The following is a 23137-nucleotide window of genomic DNA, read 5'->3' on the forward strand; positions in this document are numbered from 1 at the left end:
TGGTATAAGATCCTGGGAGCCACTGTGACCATAATTTGTTCAAATGTGATGAAAACGTTTAGTAAAATAGAATCTATATGAAAAATAGCAATGCAAACCAAATACTGAGCTGAGTGCTTAATCATTCAATAATATTTATAGACCACCCACAAAATGTATATCTAAACTCTTTTCACGGAATATAAATCATAAGCAATGGCATCTTACGTTGGCATAATGCTGTATAAGCTACTTTCACTGCCACTCCTCCTTTTCCTGCTATGATTAAAGTTTCCATCTTACTAGAGAGGGTTGAACATTTCATTTACTAAGGAAACATTTTTAAGGTGCTTGGTGTATGGTAGACAGCATTCTAGTTGTTTTACAAATATTTTCTTTTTTAATTCACATGACAGCTTTACAAGGTAGAAGGTATTTTTAACTTCATTGTAATATTAGGAAACTGAGCTATAGATAAAGAAGCTTGCCCAAGGTCATTACACAAAGGCAAAATTTGAATCTAAAATTTGTAAGCCAAGCTCTTAATCACTACCCTATACCCTCTCTCATACATGGAAAAATTTTATTTTAAAGGGAAATAGAGGGAACTTTAACAATTCAAAAAGGCAACATTTTCCCCTTTTGTTTAATACTACTCTGGCACTGTTAAAGATGTCTATAAGATGAAAATAATTCAACCTGTTTGTTCATAGATTTCCAAACTAAACGAGATCTTCTCTCAGCTATCTCTTCCATTTGCTTCTCTACAAGCAAAACGCCTAGAAACTGACTTGAAAAGAAGACTATTTACTCTTTCCTTCTCCTTGTATTTCAACAAATACCATCCCTACCTTGGCCCTGACACTAATTCCAAAATCCAAGCTTCTATCTACTGAAGGAAGAACCTAGCCTTTCCATGGATAATTAAAACTTAATTGTAAACCTGTTTTTTATGGTGGTCATCTGAGACCATGCTCTCTTAAGACTCCAGGGATCTCTCTGTGTTGGTATCTAAGGGATCCACAGAAAGTTTAGTCGTCACTGAAACAATGTCCACCTTCAAAAGAAGATAGTAAGGTGGTACATGATTTTAAAAATGGCTGGGCATGGTGGCTCATACCTACAATCCCAACACTTTGGGAGGCTGAGACAGGCAGATTACCTAGGGGCAGGAGTTTGAGACCAGCCCCGCCAATATGGTGAAACCCTGTCTGTACTAAAAATAAAAAATTAGCTGGGCCTGGTGGTGTGTGCCTGTATTCCCAGCTACTCCAGAGGCAGAAGCTGGAGAATCACTTGAACCTGGGAGGCAGAGGTTGCAGTGAGCTGAAATTGCGCAACTGCACTCCAACCTATAAGGCAAGCTAGGCTCCTGGCCAAAAAAGAACTACACATAAATAAATATAATAGAAGAAGGAAGGATGGAAGAAAGGAAAGAAGGGAAAAAAAGAAAATGTACACCTACCAGGAGAGTGTGAAAAAATGGCTAACTACACAGTAAACTGAAATAAAAATTCAACCTCTTTTTAGAGCCAGCCTCAGGCTCTTTAGGGAGCCCAAACAGGATCCTTATACATATAGGTCTCAACGAGAGATAATTCTCCTTCTTGGCTTCATTCAAATAGGAAGCACAAAGACCAGAGCCAGATATGACTTCCATAGAGGGGCCTTATTGGAGAGAGGCCCTAAGAGACTCAGATATAATGCCTATGGATGCCCCAAAAAGATAATTTTCAAATGGCCTATTGGCAGTCAGCACAGAAGGCAAATGATGAGTCTTTCAAATTGTCCTACCCACTGTAGGAGTAGTAGTTTTCTCTCTAAGTAAATTTTAAGGGAAGCCCAATTGGAACACACAAACTGCCTATAGGTGGCAATTGCATCAGTGGCCTGGGAGGGAGCTGTGTAAATGAGCTAAGACTAAAGTTTCTAAGCATTCTTGTAAACACCATAAAAAGCAAGGTGATAGCAAGTGCTGAGGCTTAACATCCTCAGCACCCTCTTTCCTTTACAGCCTTTTAGGTGCAAAGATTGCAAAAAAAGAGACCCATAAAATTTTCCTATTACGCGGCCCTGGGTAGAGTGCATATCACTAACAGCAATTACTATAACTGCTGTAACCTGAGATCACAGAAATGGCAAGAACATTTTTTAATTACTTTATTAATGATTTCTGAGAATTTATTTTAGGGCAGAGACACCAAGTTCAATAAAGAGGAGGAAGAGGAAGCTTCTATGTTAGCCACATCTACAAAATGCAGCAACAGCTGATGCAGCAATCCAAAATAATTCCGTGCAGCCATATTTAATAGGGAGAAATGTAGCTTAAGGAGCCAATGATGTCATTGCCTATCGCGCTAATAACTGTGACTTCACCTAATTTAAACATACTGAAGACACTAGGAGTATACAGGTATTTTCTAGCACATCTAATTATTGGTAGTTTGAGGAGCTTGAAGTTCTAGTTCTAACACTCCCTTTAATAAAGTAGTTAACAAGAACAGCTCTTCTCAAATTATTGTAATCATGCAGGGTTCTGAATTTATCTAATCTTTCCCTTAGGAGAAGCACGAATTCCACTTCCATTATGAGCTCATTAACTCCTATAATATCTCTGTCTACTGCGAGAGTAAAGATTGTTATGTTTATCATAAAAAAGGATGAAATGGAAAAAAGAGAGTTGTCTCTTGTTGAGAGTTGCGTTTGCCAAGAGAGGTTATAGTTCTCTAAAATTTTGTATCATAGAGTTCTGTGTCTCCCTTTGCATTTTAAGGGACAGGGATATCAGAAGAAGAGAAGGAAAGAGGTGGGAAGAGAGAGAGAGACTATGCTTATGTGCATCATAATAAAATACTTCTGTCACAGTGAGTAATAAAAAAGGATATTGCATGTGTGTGCAAGTGTGTGTGTACTTATTACTGGAATGATCTGATTGCTTAAGAACCTGATTGATTTCAACTAAAACTGTTGTCTGAACAGTTCTGAAATTATGAGTCTACCTATACAAAGTATAGTAGAAAGGGAAAATTATATAACAGCACAATGCACTTGATATCTATAATTAACTTTCACATGCAGCTCTCACAAAATTTGAACCTTATTATCCTCTCTATTCTCTATCATGGCCAGGCAGAGAAGACACAAAGAATTACACGAAATTCAAATACTGAACATACCTTTCAGCTACACTCAAAAAACACCTAAGAAAATGTGGAAAAGAGAAAAGGAAAAAAAAAAAATAAGACAAACAGGGCTTTTAAGAAATTTGAAATCTACTTCTTTCTTGAGAATATTTTATATATTAGAGAAAACGAACAGAGTGATTTCTTTTTTAATGTTTTGCCCTACAGAGAATATCACACAAAAATATTTTTACCAATGTTTGTAGGATATTTGCGAATGTTGGATAGAGAATGGAAATACAATACCAGGCTTTTTCATCTTTAATCTCAGTTTATTAGACTGTGTCATGGTAGTCCTCTTTAGGATTAAAAAAAAAATGTCCTTTGTCTTCTTGGACAGAAAGATTCCTGAACAGGAAATAGTGCTAAGAAAAGCAATGTTTTCAGAAGCATAGGCATAAGGTTAGAGAAACAGAAGTCTCTTGCTGTATTCTTTCTTGGAAGGTCATAGCCACTTAACATTTAAAGAAGGCAGAGCTAGATATTAAGTATCCACAAACCATAGTGCATTTTAAATTTCTTGAATTAGAAGCATGAATAGTTAGGCAAATGTAATTTACTTCATTTCTCTGACTTAAACAGTTATTTTCTAACTATGTTAAAAGGAAGGTTCTGCATTGGTCATCTGTAGGGCAAACACTGAAAAGAAAATTGTCTTTTAAAAGCATGCTCTTCAAGAAAATGGGAAGACAAGCCACAGATCAGGAGAAAATATTTGCAAAAGACAAATCTGACTCAAGACTGTTACACAAAATATAAAAACAACTCAAAATGTAAAAACAAATTTAACAATAAGAAAATGAGCAACCCATTTATTTAAATGGACCAAAAACCCTAAACAGATAACTCACCAAAAAGATATACAAATAGCAAGTAAGCATATGAGAAGATGTTCAAAGTCAGTCACTAGGGAATTTTAGGTTAAAACAACAAGGAGGTAGCCTGACAGACCTATTAGAATGGCCAAAATTGAAAACACTAAATGCTGCTGAGGGTGTGGAGAAATAGGAATGCTTATTCATTTCTGGTGGAAATGCAAAATGGTACAGTCACTTTGGAAGACAGTCTGGCAGTTTTTACAAAAGTAAACCTACTCTTACTATATGATCTAACAATTGTAGTCTTTGGTTTTTACCAAAATTAATTGAAAACCTACATCCATACAAAAACATGCAAAAAAAGGTTTACAGCAGTTCTATTTATAATAGCCAAAACTTGCAAGTAATCAAGATGTCCTTCAGTAGTAGTGGATAAATAAGCCATGGTACATTCATACAATAGAATATTATTCTGTGCTAAAAGGAAATGAGCTAGCATGTCATGAAAAGACACGGAAGAATCTTAAATGCATATAGCTAAGTGAAAGAAGTGAGTCTAAAAAGGCTACACACTGTATGATTGCACTGTATGACATCTGGAAAAGGCAAGACTGTGGAAAGAGTAAAAAGATTAATGGTTGCCTGAGATTAGGGAGGGAGGAATAAATTGGCAGAACACAGAGGATTTTTAGGGCAGTGAATGATACTACAGGAAATGGAGATATGTCATTATATATTCATAAAAACCCAAAGAATGTACAACACCAAGAACAAATTTTAACATAAACTATGGATGCCAGGTGATAATGTGCCAATGTAGGTTCACGGATTGTGCTAAGTGTACTACTTTCAGTGCAGAGTATTGATAGTAGGGGAGGCTGTACATGTGTGAGGACGGGGAGTATATGGGAAATCTGTGCTTTCCACTCAATTTTGCTGCAAACCTATAACTGCTTCAAACAATAAAGTTTGCTGATTAGAAAAAAAGCATGTTTATATACTCTGCTTTTTAAACATGAACAAGTTCATGTAAGTATTTAAATGTAAAAAAGTTAACATAAATTCATCGTTCTCTTCAACCTGGTCATCATTGATTTAACATTTTGTTTCTTGTATTTAACTATTAAAAGAGAAGGAAGTAGGGAGGCCCCTCCCACATCAAGGCAGAGCCCTACATTAGCTGAGAACAGAACTGTCCAAAGATTCTCCTTCAAGCTTTGAGGGAATATTGGACCTCATCAGCTTCTATAAATTAGAAACATTACCAAGAAATATACATAGCATCAGGGCTGGTCATTTTGAGCATTCCTTTTGTATGCAGCATTGATTTTGAACATATTTAATGCTTTCTAGCTCACAGAAAAGAATACCAATAAATTGTTTTCACTACGAACAGAGAGCAAACAAGATAGACAGGCAAATTATTGGCAATAAGCGTATTGGTGGGTAAATGCTCCTTCAAATTCCCCTCATATTAGAATAATTCTTCTGTATTTAGTTACTTCCCCAAACTCCCTTCACATATGTTGTATTTTTCTCCTAAGTTCTAATTAGCTGTAAGGTAATTCAATCACGATGCATATACTTTAGAAACCTATGGGATAAAGGGGGCTGGAGAAAGATTCATAGGTTATTGTGACTTAGTTGAAATTTATGGTTAAATAGTTTTGATCATCAAAACGATAATTTATGATGTCCCTGGTACTAGGAATTTAGTAGCTGAGAATAACTTAACACTTCATTATCATTTTTATTGCCATTTTGGAAAACACATCATGAACTTGGAACAGCCAGGCAGCCACATTTATTGAGCGTCACAGCATAAGAGCACAATATTGCACAGTATGGGGAGAATGCAGAAGATTCTTTTGTTTGTATGTCCAAAATCCAGCTTGCAGAAGCTTAAATCTTAAATAACTGAATAAAAGATTATATAATCTTATATAACATAATTTGAGCCCCCTAAAAAGTGGTGAGTAGGAATGCCTCCAAAAAGAGACTCTGAGTATTTAAAAGGAGTAAAATAGCTAATGACATATTGCTAAGAGGAAGAGCAGGTTATGAAAACATGCACACAGGGTCACATAAAAAACACATACAGGAAAAGTTATTATATAAATGGTGATTATTTATTATAGCTGAATTACAGATGATGTTTGCTTTCTCTATGCCTTTCAGTGTTTTCCAAATTTTCAATATTAGGCTTGTTTACTGTATTAATAAACAGATCTTATGTTCAAAAAATAAGCCAAAGAAAGAGCTCTTATTGTTATGGATCTAAGATGAAAGTGTAAAACAGAAAAAGAGAGAGACAGAGAAGAGAAAAGAGAGAACAGTTATCTTTTCTTTCCCCCAAGTAGGAAAACTACAGGACTGAGAGTTCAGTTTCTCTGATTGGCAAGGTTTGGCTCTCATCCTTGGTTTGCAAAACGAAGGCTTGATTACAATTTGAGCCAGGAGGGGGCAGCAAGGAGCTGCTCATGAAAACAAAACAAAACACAAAGGCCCACTCCAGAGGCCTTTGGATTGGAAAGAGGAAGGTAGTGGGGCCAAGCAGAGGTGGAGGTGATACAGCATAAATCAGGTAAAACATAGAATAGAGGTGAAGCCAAACACAGCCAATAAAAGAGAACCGATGAGGAAAGACATCACTCCAGAAGCTGAGAACTGAAAGCAGTCATGGTGGCACAGGCCAAAGCTGAGTTCTGTGGCAGGTTTAGGTACCAAGAGAGAAACAAACTTCTAAAGAAACAAACACCTCAAAAGACTGCTCTATGGAGTGGAATCCAGAACAAGGAGCCCAGTGATCTTCACTGGTTCAGGTGGCAGGAGCTGAGGGGTCCCATCTAAAATGCTGATAAACAGAGTTATAAAGGATACTTTCTAGGTTCAAACACAAAACTCCTGTCCTTACTCTCCCTTTCCTATCTGTGTGCCTAGGGAACCATGTGATCCCCAGTACAAGAGCAGATCATGTAATTTACACATCTGTGGTGGAACAGAGACCTAATGTAGAGATGACAGCCACACCCACAAATCAGATCCTCCTACTTATCAGCCTTGGACTAGATTTTGAACCTGGTTTAATTTTAATCCTTTTTCTGGAACCTACAATTTTGTTTGAGAACTAGGCTTGCACTAGTACAGCAGGCTTGCATTAGTTAGATTTAGAATATTCCTATTTAACTGTTCATCCTTGGACAGAATTTAGCTTTCTTTCTCTCCCTTATCCTTTCTGCCTATTGATTCCAAAGGCTGTGTGGCTTCTAGATTGGGGGCCCAGAGACAGGATTCAAATCAAAGTATGTCGAATTGTAAAGAATTCTCACTGATGCATAACCTCTCTGAGTCAGTAACTCTATCTTAAAACTAATCCAAATATCAAGGAATCGTAAAGAATAACTTGTGTAATTAACTTACATGAAGCAACTTGTAAATGCCCCGAATAGTATAGGTGCTTAATAAATGCTGGCCATAGTTTTTTTTATCCCTTGCTATACTCCCTGAAAAAAACTAACAAAAATCAAATCAAAGTCTTTTCATGGGGCTCACTGGAAGATTGGCCATCATACCCTTCTTTCCTTCTGTTGTTCCTGGGACATATTTTAAGTATTTATAATTGCTGTTCAGATTGGTGACAATTTTCATTTCACAAAAATGACTCTTCTTACAATGATTCCTAAAGCCCTCTCTAAATAGTTCTTAAATATATTAATTATGCAAAATTTTTCACCTGACATATGAAAGGCTAACTTTTCAAATGATTTCAGAGTAAATGAAATGCCAAGCCTTCTCCCAACCAGTAATAGCAATGTGTTCATTTGAACCAGGTCATGAGCCTGCCGGCCTAGAGAAGTGAAGCCCCTGAAATGTCTCTGAAGAAAATGGCAGGTGTGTCTGCATGCAAAAGGGAAAAATCCACCACGGAGCATGGGGTTAAGTGCAGGATGATAGGTGACTCTGCAACTCACTTTACAATCACTTAACCCCTTTTGGTCCTTTGAGACCTAAAGGTGGTACTAACAAGAAACACAAGCCTGTCTGTGTACATATTATGAGGCCAGGATAATGGTTGTACAATACTTTGGAAATAAAAAGTATTTAACCCTTCTAGCATGTTCCTCAGTTGAAAATAAAAATGTAACTTCTAAAAACTCAAATAAGTACGTATTCCCCTATGCAGGGAGAAAAGCTTCTGGGTGAATTTAATATTACTAACAAAATTACAACTGTAATATGAGTACTTGAAGGAACAATTTGAGCTTACTCAAATTTGTGTCCTTAGAAGGCAACAAATAAGTTTATCGTTTTGACAGGTGAGGCTGCCTGAGGTGCTTTGAATAAAAATAGGACACTGTCTTTCTGATTGAATGCTTTCATGTGAAGACTTCTTCTCATATCCACAACAGTACTTTGAACTCAAATGACGTTTGTCTTATACATTAAAAAAAGAGTTCTATTTTCTTGTCTTTGTTTTCAGTAGTGTCCAAAAAATTATTCCTACATGAACAGGAGGACCCTCAAAATATTCAGTACATTATTATGGCCATAGAATAAGCAAAGGTAAAGAAATGGACCCCAAATTCAAGATCAAACTCCATTAAAAAGCTAAAGCCATGTATTAATGGCTTTGCTAAGAACCAAACAGAAACATCTTTCTTCCTCACTCCACCCACTTCAGCTTTACTAAAATAAGCCCAAGAAGACCATGTAATTGATACTTTACTTTAAGAACACCAGGGACAATGTAATTTAACACAGTCTAGAATCATTTACGTTTGCAGACCACTGTATACACTTTCCAAAGCATTTCACAAATACCATTATGTATACCAAATATTAGCCTAAATATTTTACAATCAGGGAAACTGATGTATACAGAAGTTATATGTCTGGTTCTCAGTTATTAGGCTTATTCAGGTGAACTCATGAAGAGACACATCCAGTCAATGACCACAGATATCATCCCAAAATTATTTACAGGTTGGAAATGGGAAACTTGAAGGTAATTGAAGCTGCACAGGTTTCTCATTCCTACAGTATTTCAGAGGAATCTGTATTTTCAAAAGCAAGAGCCAAAGATAGAATAATTTAACAATGCAATAATGTGTTTGTAAAGCTTTGAATTAACTAAAATTTCTGGATTTTCTGTACAGAAAAGACCATCACCCCTTTTTGCCCTGTAAATTCTTTCTCTGGTAAAGTGAGTGTGTTTGTTGACAGTATAATCGATAATATAGGAGGTAAAATATAGAGTTAACATGGTATTTTTATAAAACATTTAAGTCACTTTATTCCTACCAGAAATAACCCATGCCTTTTCCACAAGCATATCAAATTTGATGCAGAAAACAGGTGGCAAAAACAAGCTAGTTAGGAGGATTCCATGAGAACTCCAGGCACCTAAAAACTCGAGAACATTATCTGCCAGTGACCACAGTTGTGCCAAAATTAATATTTTAACTATTAATTTCCCCTCAAACATGCCAGATGTCTAATATGATTTGCATGTGTGTGATATTAACTACTTAAACTGCAATCTCAAAACTATTATTATGTCAAGGACTGAGATGAGGCTTTGTGGCGCCAATTGGTGTCCAGTGTGTAAGACCTGCTATGGAGATGTCTTGTTTATGAATCTCCTATGGTGGAGGCCACTTTGGCCACATTCTATCAATCTAAATTAAAAGCTCTCAAATGAGGATTGGCAGTATTCCATAAAATATTCCAATTTTACCCAGCATTTATTTCAAAGCGGTGTCTCTGAGTGTCTTTAAACTATTCTCTCAGAAAGACCACTAATGGTGCTTTTTTGGTACACAACACATAGTATATCTACATCAGATATAAAAATGATTCTACTGAGTACATCCATGGATATGGAAATGCAAAACTGTGATTTGATGTAATCTGTAATGAATGAGTAATAGAGTCAAACAACTAAGGGAGGGAATCTATTTTAGAATTCTTACTGTGATATAAAACATGGTTGTTGGACAATTCATAGCTAGAACAATCTCTTAGGTTAGAGTCCTTTCTAGGTTTTATGGCTTGTTTTGGGGGAGAAGCGTTCTGGTTTTTATGAACTGCTGTAGAGGAGAAATGGGAGAAGGAGAAAGGAGAGTAGGAGAAAGTCAGGGAGATCTTCTTGTTTCTGAAGCCCTTCCTGGCCCCTTCAGTCCAAAGTACTCAGCAGGCAAGTGCTGTACTTTGGAGTATTGTGTTCTGAGCACCAGTAAAGTTTGTTGGGAAGTACCCTTAGAATGAATATTTGTAGGGAACTCAAGACAGTGCCATTGGACAGAGAAGAGTGGAACCACAGAATAAAACTCCAGATGTTTCTACATTGAGTTCTGGAACTAGACCGACCTTTAGTATTTACCCATCAGGAGGCAAGAGGGCTAGGCTCTTAATTAAGCCCCTTGTTCATTAACAATTCCTTCAATGCTGGTATCTCTGTATTAGTTCAGGCTGCTATAAAAATTACTGTAGGGCTGGGTAGCTTAAATGGGAACTACTCCTTTCTGTTGGCTCTGGAAGCTGGAAGCTTGAGATCAGCATGTCAGCATGGTTACTCTATAATAACATGACTCTCAAGCATTTTCATTTTAATATAAGTTCACTTCAGTGAGAGGAAAGCAAGGAAGTTACATCTACAGAAATGGGGCACACACAATATCAAAGCTTATTTTATCTGTGCCACAGCCTATGATAAACAGCTTTTCATATTTGTGGTGATTGCAATTTATTCATGATATTGTAATTTTCCAGAGAATGCTTATGAATTTCAGGGGTGTATACTGTGTACATGAACATCAGCTTTTCCTCTTATCACAGAATCCAAAAGCATGAATCATGCTAGTACTTTGCCCTTATCCAATAGTTTGAACATTCTATTTCAAGGTCTTCATGAAAGCATAAAATATGTTTTACTTTCTCTTCCTACCTTTGCCCCCTCCTGATGGAAATGATTTCCTCACACAATAAAAAAAAAAATGGTTATGATGGGAAGTACCATGATGAGAAGCACCATTATGAGAAGAAGAAGACACTATTCCAGGAGCTCAGTAATCTGGTCCTTTTCCATTTTCCCAAAGCAGCGTAAAACAGAGAGAAAAGATAAAACAAAGTTGTGCTGTTTATTCCAAAACAAATAGTTGAAGGCAAGCTTCTTATAGGAAATGTAGTCTGGAAGGAAAACAAATTTGGAGAAAAGGAGAGCTTTGCTTGAAATGTGTGAATTTTCCTTTAGGCTGAGCTTCAGCTGCTTCCTTGGTCAGTTGGCTAATGGCACATACCCCATCTCCCTCTAAGTGAGCAATGACAATTCCAGTTAGTTTTTCTTCAACTGACTGTGTTTAGACAGAAGAAGAGAAGGAATAATCTAATTATAAATGTTTAAAGGCATCATGAGGTTCTTTGCTTTTCCAGGAAAGTAAACAAAGTTGAGAGTTCTCAAGTGGGATCCATGAAATCAAGATTTGCTTCTTGGCTTGGGGCTAAATCGCTATGGTTATGGACATTTTTTCAGCTCTCTGAGCCTCGGTTTCCTCATCCATAAAAGTAGAAGGCTGGACTTGATGTCTTTTAACTTGCCTTTCAGGTTCTATGACTCAAGAGAGGCTGTGTTAAGTGCTGGGACCCTGAGTCCAGCCCTGCCTGGGCTCAAATTCAAATGTACCACTTCTAACTGTGTGACCTTGGGCAAGTCACTTCCTCTCCATGTCCAGTGTCTTTAAAACATGGTACTAACAGTACTCACCTTATGGGTGTATTGTATTAAATATGTTAATATATAAATAATGTAAATCGTTCATAACCTATAATAACTATTTATTTTTTGTATTAACTTGTATAAAGAAATTGGAATACCTTAGATTTGTTTCAAACTTAGATCAGATCAGGTATTTTCACTACAATGTAAAATGTCAATATATTTTATACTTGGTCCTGTGTATTCAAACTGTGAAAAAAAAATTCACCAACAGTGAATTTTTTATTTTTTTGAGGCAGGGTCTCACTTTGTCACTCAGGTTGGATTTCAGTGGCACAATCAGAGCTCGCTGCAGCCTCGACCTTCCTGTCTCAAGCAATCTTCCCGCCTCAGTACTACCCCACCCCTACCCCAAGTAGCTGGGACTACAGGTGTATGTCACCATGCCCAGCTAATTTTTTATATTTTTAGTAGAGATGAGGTTTCGCCACTTTGCCCAGGCTGGTCTCGAACTTCTGGGCTCAAGCAATCTGCCCGCTTCAGCCTCCCAAAGTGCTACCTGCACATCCCCTAAGGAGTCTGCTTACAATTTCCATAATATGTTAACCTGTGGATTTCACAATCTCCCTCCTGTGCCACATTCTAGTTCCTCTTAAAATGTTAATGACTTAGAAATTGCTTTTTTCGATTTGCTTTTTCTAAGAAATTGTCCATTTCTTTTTGAACCATTCCAAATATGTTAATCAACTGGTATAGGCTACTAGATTACTTGTAAAATACTGATACACATTTTTAAAGTAATTTTTCATTTTGTTACCAAAAAAGATGGATAATAGTGAAAAATTATCAGAAGTGTCTTACATTTCTGGATCATAGCCTTGAACAATAACAGACCCAACATATATAGAAATCATATTACTGGAAGGATTGCACAACCTACAGTAGCCAATTGTTAGTAGGGCTGCCAGAAAGCAATGTGTTCCATTCTGAAATTACATACTTATTGCTCATGTTGTTTTATTTGTTCTAAAGGTTAAACTTGTTGCTGGTCTTAAAATGTCATGTGTAATTCTTTGAAAGTCATATTTTTAAAATGCTGAATTTAGGATTATATTTCCATATAAGTTACCAGTGGAAAAAGAAAGTCATTCTTTATAGTCTGTTCTCTTAGTGAAAAGGGATCATTTAGAAACAATAGCACCTACTTTTCTGAAACAACGGAGTTATTTCCAACCTGGGGCTCATATGTTTGAGAATAAGCCAAAAATTTAATGGTTTTTCATACAGCCAATAACCATCTGAAGTGCAGCCTAAAATCAAAGGACAAGAGAATAGAGTGAAAGAGAAATTCTGCAATTGACTTTAATTGGAGAGAAAAACTAAGGTGCCCAAACTGTGGCCTGTTAAGAGTTATTTCAAACTTACCTAAACAATAAATGTTTTTGAGGTAACATGTAAGAACCTGTTGAATTCTGAATTTATCCAAACAGCCCTCTGGGCTGAAACAAATGGGTAAACTCCTTTCAACTCATCCTTCCTGTGAGGGTTTCTGAAAACATACCTCCAGAAATAATGATATATTTTAGCAAGCAGCATCCGTCCCTTTTCTGAAACTATTAAGTTATTATAAGCTAAGTACATATTCTCTGAATTAATAATATGCTATTTTCAAATTCAACAGTATTGTTAATTTGCATTAGTTTCTGTTTTTCCTTGAAATAAACATATTCTGGATGTTTCCCAGCACTCTCTTGCAAACATATCTCTTTCTAATTACCCTTACTATAGAATTGGTGGCTCAGCAGACTTGATGCAAGGAAAAGAAAGCTGCTATTATTCCAGGGATGGGGCGTTGGGGAACTATTGGAGCTTGCCTTCAGATATTTCTGCTTTTGTGAATACTGATTTTCAGCTGAGCCACAGCTCATTTGTTTTTCCTCCCCCTGGAAAATTAGGAATTACGATATGTTATATCAAGACTATATAAGCTACACTATTACAATATAGAATTATAGACTATTAATGCTTGAAAAAGCTTCTCATACTCTAGTTCATGTATCTAATTTACAGGCAAGGAAACTATATTAGTTCAGGTATCTAATTTTATAGATAAGAAAACTGTGTATCATAAATGACTAAACATTTTATAGCTTAATAAAGAACAATATCAGAAATTTGGGTCTCTTGATTTCTCTCCTATAGCCTTTCATTGTGTAATTTGGACACTTATGCCTTGGTATTTGTTATACAGTTTAATAATATATAAAATCTAATTCTGTCCCAAGCAAATATCCTATGTTATGATTAACCCATTAGCTATAGTGATTCAGTTTTTCTAACAAAAAGCATCACCACAGGGGCATTTTATGACATGTTTTACTCTTTTAACTTAAATATCACTCTACCAATGGTTTTATGACCTGGCAGTTCAAATATCAATGAAAGACTAACATTATTTTGGACAACTTTTAGTTTTGGGATTTGATCAAATGTAAATGACACAGGAATCCTATCTGCGGAGATGAATAGAGTAAAGCAGTCTCTAGTGACCTCTAAATTCATCATGTAGATAATAAAACAGAGGTCCACATGTAGATCAGAAACAGAAAACATGCACCAAAAGAATAAGGTAAACAAAATAGAAGTGGTAATTTTCTCATTTTTTTCTCCCTGGGAGCAAGATGTTGATCAGTCCCAGAACCTCTATGTCCATCCTTGCCTCTGTTCCAAATGTCATAGCACCTATTTCCCGTAAATATCATCTGGTCATTTACAGGAATATTCCCAATCCCAAATACAGAAATATTGCTCCAGAAAAGACACAAGAAACTATCAGGAACTTCATAGATCAGCTACTCCACTGTGTTGAAGGCAAAAATAGCTATTGCTTCTTAATGAAACACTTGGATGGTGAAGTCAGGGGAGCAGAGCTTGGGTAGAGGAAGAAGGGAATCTGTCATACATCTCTTCTTTCATAACCAGTGCAAACCTGGAACCTCTTATGCCCACCCCTGTGACTGATATTTTAACATGTGGAATTGAGGGAAGCCCTGTCTTCCTTTCCAGACACGTATCTGAGACCTGCTTTTCTCCATGGTGATATGGACACGAGACAGGGAAATACTTGATAGAAGAGGGCGGTTCCCTGGCAAAGGCCCCACCCTCAAGCCTGGATACTCACAGCCCTAAGTGAAAATAGGCACTCCTGTTTTTGCACCTAAAAATTTGCCTTTTGACCTGCCACATCCTCTATGCTGTACCCATAAAAATACTGAACCCCAGGCTCCAGAAGGAGACAAGAGCAGATGAGACAAATAGAAGAATGGCACAGCAGAGAAATAGATGGGGAGGAACATCTGAACGACAAGAGGAATCAGGCTGTGGGCAGTAAGAGAGGAGTTTGGCACTGGATAGCCCTAACTCCAGAGGAAGATCATCTTCCCACTCCATCCCCTTTCCAGCTCCCCATTCATCCTGCTGAGAGCCACCTCCACCACTCACTAAAACCCCCACATTCATCCTTTAGTTTTTGGATTTGATCAAATATAAATGACACAGAAGTCCTATTTGGGGAGATGAATAAAGCAGTCTCCGGTGACCTCTGAATTCATCAAAATGGAGGAGTCATGTAGATAATAAAACAGAGGTCCACATGTAGATCATGTCTCTTTCTCTACTTTGCCATTCTGCCATTTGTCTCCTGATTCTTCTTGGCCACTGCGTAAGAGTTTGGGATACAGAAAGCTGTCATACTGGCCCTCTACCCTTGTGAAAAGGCAGAGGGTCCATTGAGCTGGTCAACACTTAAGCCATCTGCGATGGCAAGACTAAAAGAGCACACTGTAACACAAACCCACTTGGGCTTTGGGAGTTGCAGACACCCACTCCTAGATGCTGCTGTGGGGCCAGGCCCAAAAGTGCTTGACCTCACTCTTGTACCTGCCCACTTGAATGCTTCCCTCCCATCAGGGCTTTGAGCAGTTGCAGTGACCGAACAAGTAAGCCACACCTCTGTTGCACGTTCTGCAAGGGCAATCAGGGAATACTCTCATTTCAATGGCTCTTTCTCAACATCCTACCCATGCTTCCAAACCTGAATTGAGTTGCCCTTTACTCCAAGTTCTCTTTTACTCCTTTCTCAACGTCCTACCCATGCTTCCAATCCTGAATTGAATTGCCCTGAATTAAATGAGAGACTTTAACATTTAGGATGGAGTCGGACCTTTTGCACTCTTGTGGCATGACTCCTACCTGTTGTAATATTGAACCAGAGTGGCCATTTATTTGTTTGAGATTGAGTTCTAAGTTCTAAACTCCGCTTAACACCCCTGTTTCCATGTCTATGTTTATGTCAAACTCCTCCTCACTCCATTATCATTCACACTCAGCACAATATGGAGACAGTATGTAAACACTTGGTGAGAGTCTAGGAGTGGAAAACTGGCTTTGTTTCAAGCTTACCCAGATGTAGTTTAGACACTTTACAGATCAAGACTGTTCCTTGTTTGAGATCATAACCTCCCCTGAAAAAGCTGGCTATTGACCAAAACTCTATCTTTATTGCCTGTCAAGAGCCATCTGATCTCTTTGGACCAATGGTCTTCAAAATAAAATACAGGCATCACAATGGGTGGCCAATATGACCTATTGGGCCAGATGTGAAAGAAAATATAAAAACTGACATTATCATCTATTTTTATCTTACTTTTTATTGTCAAGTTTTGCAAATACTGAAATATATATATATATACATATATATATAATGCTACTATAGTACTATTTGTTTATAATATATAAATAAATAGCATATATTATAGGTGAAGGCAAAAATCATTTTTACTGATAGAGGTGCATCACCAAAACCTTTGTACACTACAACTTTGTTCTATTACCTGGAACAAAAATCAGCACTGTCTGACCCAAAATAAATAATCTATAAATTATTTTTGAGTTATTGGTTAAGTAATGGTTAAACAAAGCAGATGAAACTACTGTTAGGTGCTATGGTACACTCTTAAAGTCTATCTTCATACTACCTCACTTGCCTCCAATTCAGTTTTTGGTATCATCCACTCATACAAGTGTCCAGGAAAGAGAAATTTTGTCATCAAAAGGGAGGTATGTCAGTAGATGGACATCTCATGGGATTGTAAAGCATCATGGATAAAACTAATGAAAAAAGTCAAATTTGATGAGCAATAGTATGAACTGTGAGCCTTGGAATGTGCTTTTCTTAATCCCATGGGCTTTGATTTTCTTATCTTTTATAATTACTGAGAAACCCAATACTTCAGCATTCAGTCAAACTAACTATACCTTGTTGGTTTTATATATATATAAATTATAATTATATATATATACTAATTATATATATATATATAATATATATATAAAATATACTAATTATATATATATATAATTAGTAGCAAACAATACTGTATTGAAATTTGCTAACAGAATAGATCTTAAATATTCTCACCACAAACATATACACAAAAGGTAACTATGTAAGGTGATGGGAATGCTAACTTGATTGTGGTAATTTTACAATATATAAATATATCAAATAAAAAAGAACAGCATTTTTTTGCCATGATATTTAAAAATATTCAGCTTGATTTACAAATACTCAAATATATTCAGGGGTAAACCATAAAATTCTGAGTCCAGAATTTTAAAAAGTTTAAAATGACAGAGTCATTGTCCAGTGTAGCTGTAGGTTAGAGTGCTTGAAGTTGTCTTATACCTTTCTATACCCAATGTAGACTATACTTACGGGATTCACATATTTAAGTGACATGATTTTTGATAATTTATTTCAAACCAAAGGTAATTAATGTAAAATAATTTGGGCCTTTGTGTTTCAAATACAAAGTTCCTGGACTTAAATGAGTGAATGCTGCATAACCAGCCAAATCTCTTTAACTCAACATTGCTTTCTTTTCACCATTTTGATCAGAGTAATTAATTTTATTATGAGAAGCAACCATCCAATAAGAGATAAAATTTTAATGATAGGTATTAATAGAAAAATTTGGAGAAAAACAGGTGTCTGTGGTGATATTCTTGATATGAGGACTTGGGAACTCTTGTGGGTCTCTGGAAAATACCTCACTTTTTGAACTAATGGTGATAATTCTATATATGGAGTGCCTACTATGTGTTAGGCTTTGTACTAGCCTCTGACCTCTTTGCAGCCGGTAGGATGCCCTGCCAGGACTTCACATCTTTAAAGAGTGACGAAAATGTATGGGATTAGAGATTACTCACAAAGGTTTCAAATTAATTCACTTTCCAAGGGCAATAAAACTCTCAGTGGCATCCTTACACACACCAGTTTTGTGGCAGGTGTTTGCCTGTATCTGACACTTTTGGGTCCAGACAGTCCTGGCTCTCTACCCTTCCCATTGACATCCTTCCAACTAATCCCTTAGCCAAAACTGGTCTCTGTTTCTTGCAATAAAAGCCATGATTGTTATATACTGGAATGGACATCGTGGCAAAAACGATGCCTGGGAGATATAAAAATAAAATTCCCACTGGGAAGTATTTGAGGTAATGGGTTAAGACTGAATCATGTCCTCCAAATCACAATTTGAGCAAAGGTCATCCAGGGTCTACATGGTGGAAAGGAAGTGAGCACAATAGAGCCCTGCCAAACATTCCATTGAAACTAAGGAAATAGAGGCTATCTAACGTATGCATCCAATAAGTCTATACCAATGATATTGATGTGGGAAGCACAGGTGCCCCTTCCCTCAGTGGTCCATTGACTCATTTAGGGTCATCACTGGTAGCTCAGTCAACACCTTATCAGACTTTTCCATATCATCTCTATGTATGGGGATAGTCCCAAGCTCCCCCATATGACTGAAATCTACACAGATCTAGAGAGATGGAGACTGAAACAGGTCCAAGGTTAATCCTGTTACTTTCTCAGCATCATTCATGACATGCTCCAATGAAGACTGTCTTGGGAAATTACCATAGTCATATTGACTCTAGAAATCTATAACTCAGATCTCCAAAATAAGAACATACAACTGAATTCTATAATTAATTCACATTGTGGCAGTTTGTGAATGATAAGTTATAAACTCAATATAATTGAGTACAGTAGTCCTGCTGTTCCCAGAATGTTAATTTCCATGGCTCAATCCCTATAGCAACCTTTCCATTTGCCGAATGCTCATATTCCTCACAACCAAGCCTTGCTTGGCAATGTAAAAAGTTTGCAAGCCAGAATTTCATTTGACCCTCAGAATAACTCTGTAGGGCAAAAATGATTCTCATTTGAAAATCAGGAAACTGGGGCTCAGGATGACTAAGTACCTCATTCAACAACAAACATCTAGTAAATGGCAGTTCTGAGAAAGAAATTTACCATCAGAGCTCAGTGATGTTGTTAGAGGTCATTTGTTTCTTTGTAATCTGCACATTATGAATATTGTTTTTTTAAGGCAAGTAGAGGGCAATATTTTGGTAGGTGGGGCATTAGAAGTTCCTGCTGACAAAAATCTCTCTCTGACTGAGGACTGAAGGGCTGCTCTTAGTAATGCATTGTTTTCTTTTAAGCATGTTCTCTTCTGTTGCAAACTTTCTTTTAAAATGCATGTGCCTCTGGAAGGATAACACTTGTATCAATAATAATTGTATCAATGATTTTTATGCTAATACTCTTCTCAATAACTGATTAGTCAACAACAGTGACAAAAAAGCAGAGGTTTTTAAAAATGTTTAAAGGGTGAAAGGGAAAAGAATTTAGGGAGGAGGATCCAAGATGGCCGTTTAGGAACAGCTCAGGATTGCAGCTCCCAGTGAAAGCAGAGAGGGTGTGGACGCCGCATTTTTATTGCCCACAGACTAGGCAATTCCCAGGCAGAGGAGCTCCACAGGTCACTAGCACGGCTGTGCCGGCTGGTGCCGCTGCTTTGCCCCGCGTGGCTGCTTTGTCGGCGCCCCGGAGCAGCGGTTCTCCGTACAAAATACACCGGTCTGGGTGCCCTTTTGGCTGGCAATTGGAGCCACAGGAAGTCACCCATTCGTCTGTTTAAAAAGGGGACTGAGCAGAGAACCAGGACAGTAGATTCCAGGGCAAAAAAAAAAAGCACCACAAACCTCAGTGCCACTGTTTAAGCCTGCGCAGTGAGTGGCCGCAGGGGAAAACAAACAGACCCCGGTGCCTTTCAACAGGTGACTGGAACACCAACTTAAAAAAGTCTCTGAGGCGGTGATCCAGGCGATCAGGCTTGGCTGGTCCCACCCCCACAAAAGAACAGCAACCAGAAACTCTAGATTGAGAGTTTCACAGCAAGCGCAGCGGAACCCAGGATGGTCCAGCTCTGTGGGGAGGGGCGTCCGCCATTACCAAGGCAGCCCGCCACTACGGAGGTAGTCGGCCAATGCTGAGGCAGCCCGCCATTGCAAAGGCAACCCACCACTGCAGAGAGACTCCACCTCAACAGAGGCGGGCCACCATCGCCAAGGCAGTTCTAACTACACCCATATAAACAGGACTGCAGGGAAGTTTACTCGGCAGCTTGGCGGAGCCCACAGCAGCTCAGCAAAGCCTCTATAGGCCGACAGTGACTAGGCTGCCTCCTTGCTGGTCAGGGCAGCTCTGAAGGAAAAAAAAAAAAAAAAAAAAAAGAGAAGGTGGCAGCATAACCAAAACTCATAAAGCCCTAAATCCCTGGGACAGAGCACCTGGGAACAAAAAGCAGTTTATGAGTTCTGCTGCAGCAGACCTAAACGTACCTGCCCAGCAGCTCTGAATGAACAACAGAGCACACAGCTCAGCATTTGAGCTCCTAAAAAGAAGAGACCGTCTCCTCAAGCAGCTCCCTGACCCCTATATATCCAAAGAGCCACCTCATAAAGGAGAGATCAGATTGACACTAGGCGGGTATCCTTCTAGGACAAAGATAGCAGAAGAAAACTGGTAACAACCCTTACTGTTCAGCAGCTGCTGCAGGTGAACCCCAGGCAAGCAGGGCCTGGAGTGAACCTCAGCAGACCTACAGCAGAGGGGCCAGACTGTCAGAAGGAAAACCAAGAAACAGAAATAACCTCATCATCAACAAACAGAACGTCAATCTGAAAGATTTGAGACCCAATCTGAAAGCCAGCAACTACAAAGTCGACAGGTGGATAAATCCTTAAAGATTGGAAGAAACCAGCACAAAAAGGATGAAAACACCTGAAACCAGAACACCTCTCCTCCTACAGGGGATCACAACTCCTCACCAGCAAGGGAACAAGGTTGGAGGGAGAACGAGTGTGATGAAATGACAGAATCAGACTTCAGAAGGTGGGTAGTAAGAAACTTCTGTGAACTTAAAGAACATGTTCTATCCAAATGCAAAGAAACTAAGAACCTTGAAAAAAGATTTGATGAAATGCTAACGAGAATGGACAAAATAGAAAGGAATATACGTGAATTGATGGAGCTGAAAAGCGCAACACAAGAACTCTGCGAAGCATGCACAAGTATCAACAGCCAAATTGACCAAGCAGAAGAAAGGATATCAGAGGTCAAAGATCAACTCAATGAAATAAAACGGGAAGGCAAGACTGGAAAAAAAGGGTAAAAAGGAATGAACAAAATCTCCAAGAAATGTGGGACTATGTGAAAAGACCTAATCTACATTTGATAGGCGTACCTGAATGCGACGAAGAGAATGAATCCAAGCTGGAAAATACTCTTCAGGATATTATCCAGGAAAACTTCCCCAACCTAGCAAGGCAGGCAAACATTCAAGTCCAGGAAATACAGAGAACACCACAAAGGTATTCGTCAAGAAGAGCAACCCCAAGGCACATAATCATCAGATTTACCAGGGTTGAAATGAAGGAGAAAATATTAAGGGCAGCCAGAGAGAAACGTCGGGTTACCCACAAAGGGAAGCCCATCAGACTCACAGCAGATCTCTCAGCAGAAACCCTACAAGCCAGAAGAGAGTGGGGGCCAATATTCAAACATCCTTAAAGAAAAGAACTTTCAACCCAGAATCTCCTATCCACCCAAACTAAGCTTCATAAGTGAAGGAAAAATAAAATCCTTTGTGAACATGCAAGTACTCAGAGATTTTGTCACCACCAGGCCAGCTTTACAAGAGCTCCTGAAAGAGGCTCTACACATATAAAGGAACAACAAGTACCAGCCACTCCAAAAACATGCCAAAAGGTAAAGAGAATCAACACAATGATGAATCTGCATCAACTAAAGGGCAAAACACCCAGCTAGCACCAAAATGGCAGTATCAAATTCACACATAAGAATATTAACCCTAAATGTAAATGGACTAAATGCCCCAATCAAAAGACACAGATTGGCAAATTGGATAAAAAGCCAAAACCCATCGATGTGCTGTATCCAGGAAACCCATCTCACATGCAAGGATACATAAAGTCTCAAAATAAAGGGATGGAGGAAGATTTACCAAGCAAATGGAGAGCAAAAAAGCAGGAGTTGCAATTCTCATCTCTGATAAATTAGACTTTAAAGCAACAAAGATCAAAAGAGACGAAGAAGGACATTACATAATGGTAAAAGGATCAATGCAACAAGAAGAGCTAACGATCCTAAATATATACGCACCCAATACAGGAGCACCCAGATACATAAGGCAAGTTCTTAATGACTTACAAAGAGACTCAGACTCCCACACAATAATAGTGGGAGACTTTAAACACCCCATTGTCAATATTAGACAGATCAACCAGACAGAAAATTAACAAGGATATCGAGGACTTGAACTCAGACCTGAACCAAGCAAACCTAATAGACATTTACAGAACTCTCCACCCCAAATCCACAGAATATACATTCTTCTCAGCACCACATCACACCTACTCTAAAATTGACCACATAATTGGGAGTAAATCACTCTTCAGCAAATGCAAAAGAACGGAAATCGTAACAAACAGTCTCTCAGACCACAGTGCAATCAAGTTAGAACTCAGAATTCAAAAACTAACCCAGAACCACACAGCTTCATCAAAACTGAACAACTTGCTCTTGAATGTTGACTGGATAAACAATGAAATGAAGACAGAAATAAAGATGTTCTTCAAAACCAATGAGAATGAAGACACAACATACCAGAATCTCTGGGACACATTTAAAGCAATCTCTAGAGGAAAATATATAGCAATAAGTGCCCAAATGAGAAGCAAGGAGAGATCAAAAATTGACACCCTATCGTCAAAACTGAAAGAGCTAGAGGAGCAAGATCAAAAAACCTCAAAGTCTAGCAGAAGACAAGAAATAGCTAAGATCAGAACAGAATTGAAGGCGATAGAGACACAAAAAACCCTTCAAAAAATCAATAAATCCAGGAGCTGGTTTTTTGAAAAGATCAACAAAATAGACAGACCACTAGCCAGATTAATAAAAAAGAAAAGAGAGAATAACCAAATTGATGCAATAAAAAACGATAAAG

The sequence above is a fragment of the Sapajus apella genome, unplaced genomic scaffold (assembly GCF_009761245.1).
Source record: "Sapajus apella isolate SASKATOON/1434 unplaced genomic scaffold, GSC_monkey_1.0 scaffold18, whole genome shotgun sequence".
NCBI lineage: Eukaryota > Metazoa > Chordata > Mammalia > Primates > Cebidae > Sapajus > Sapajus apella.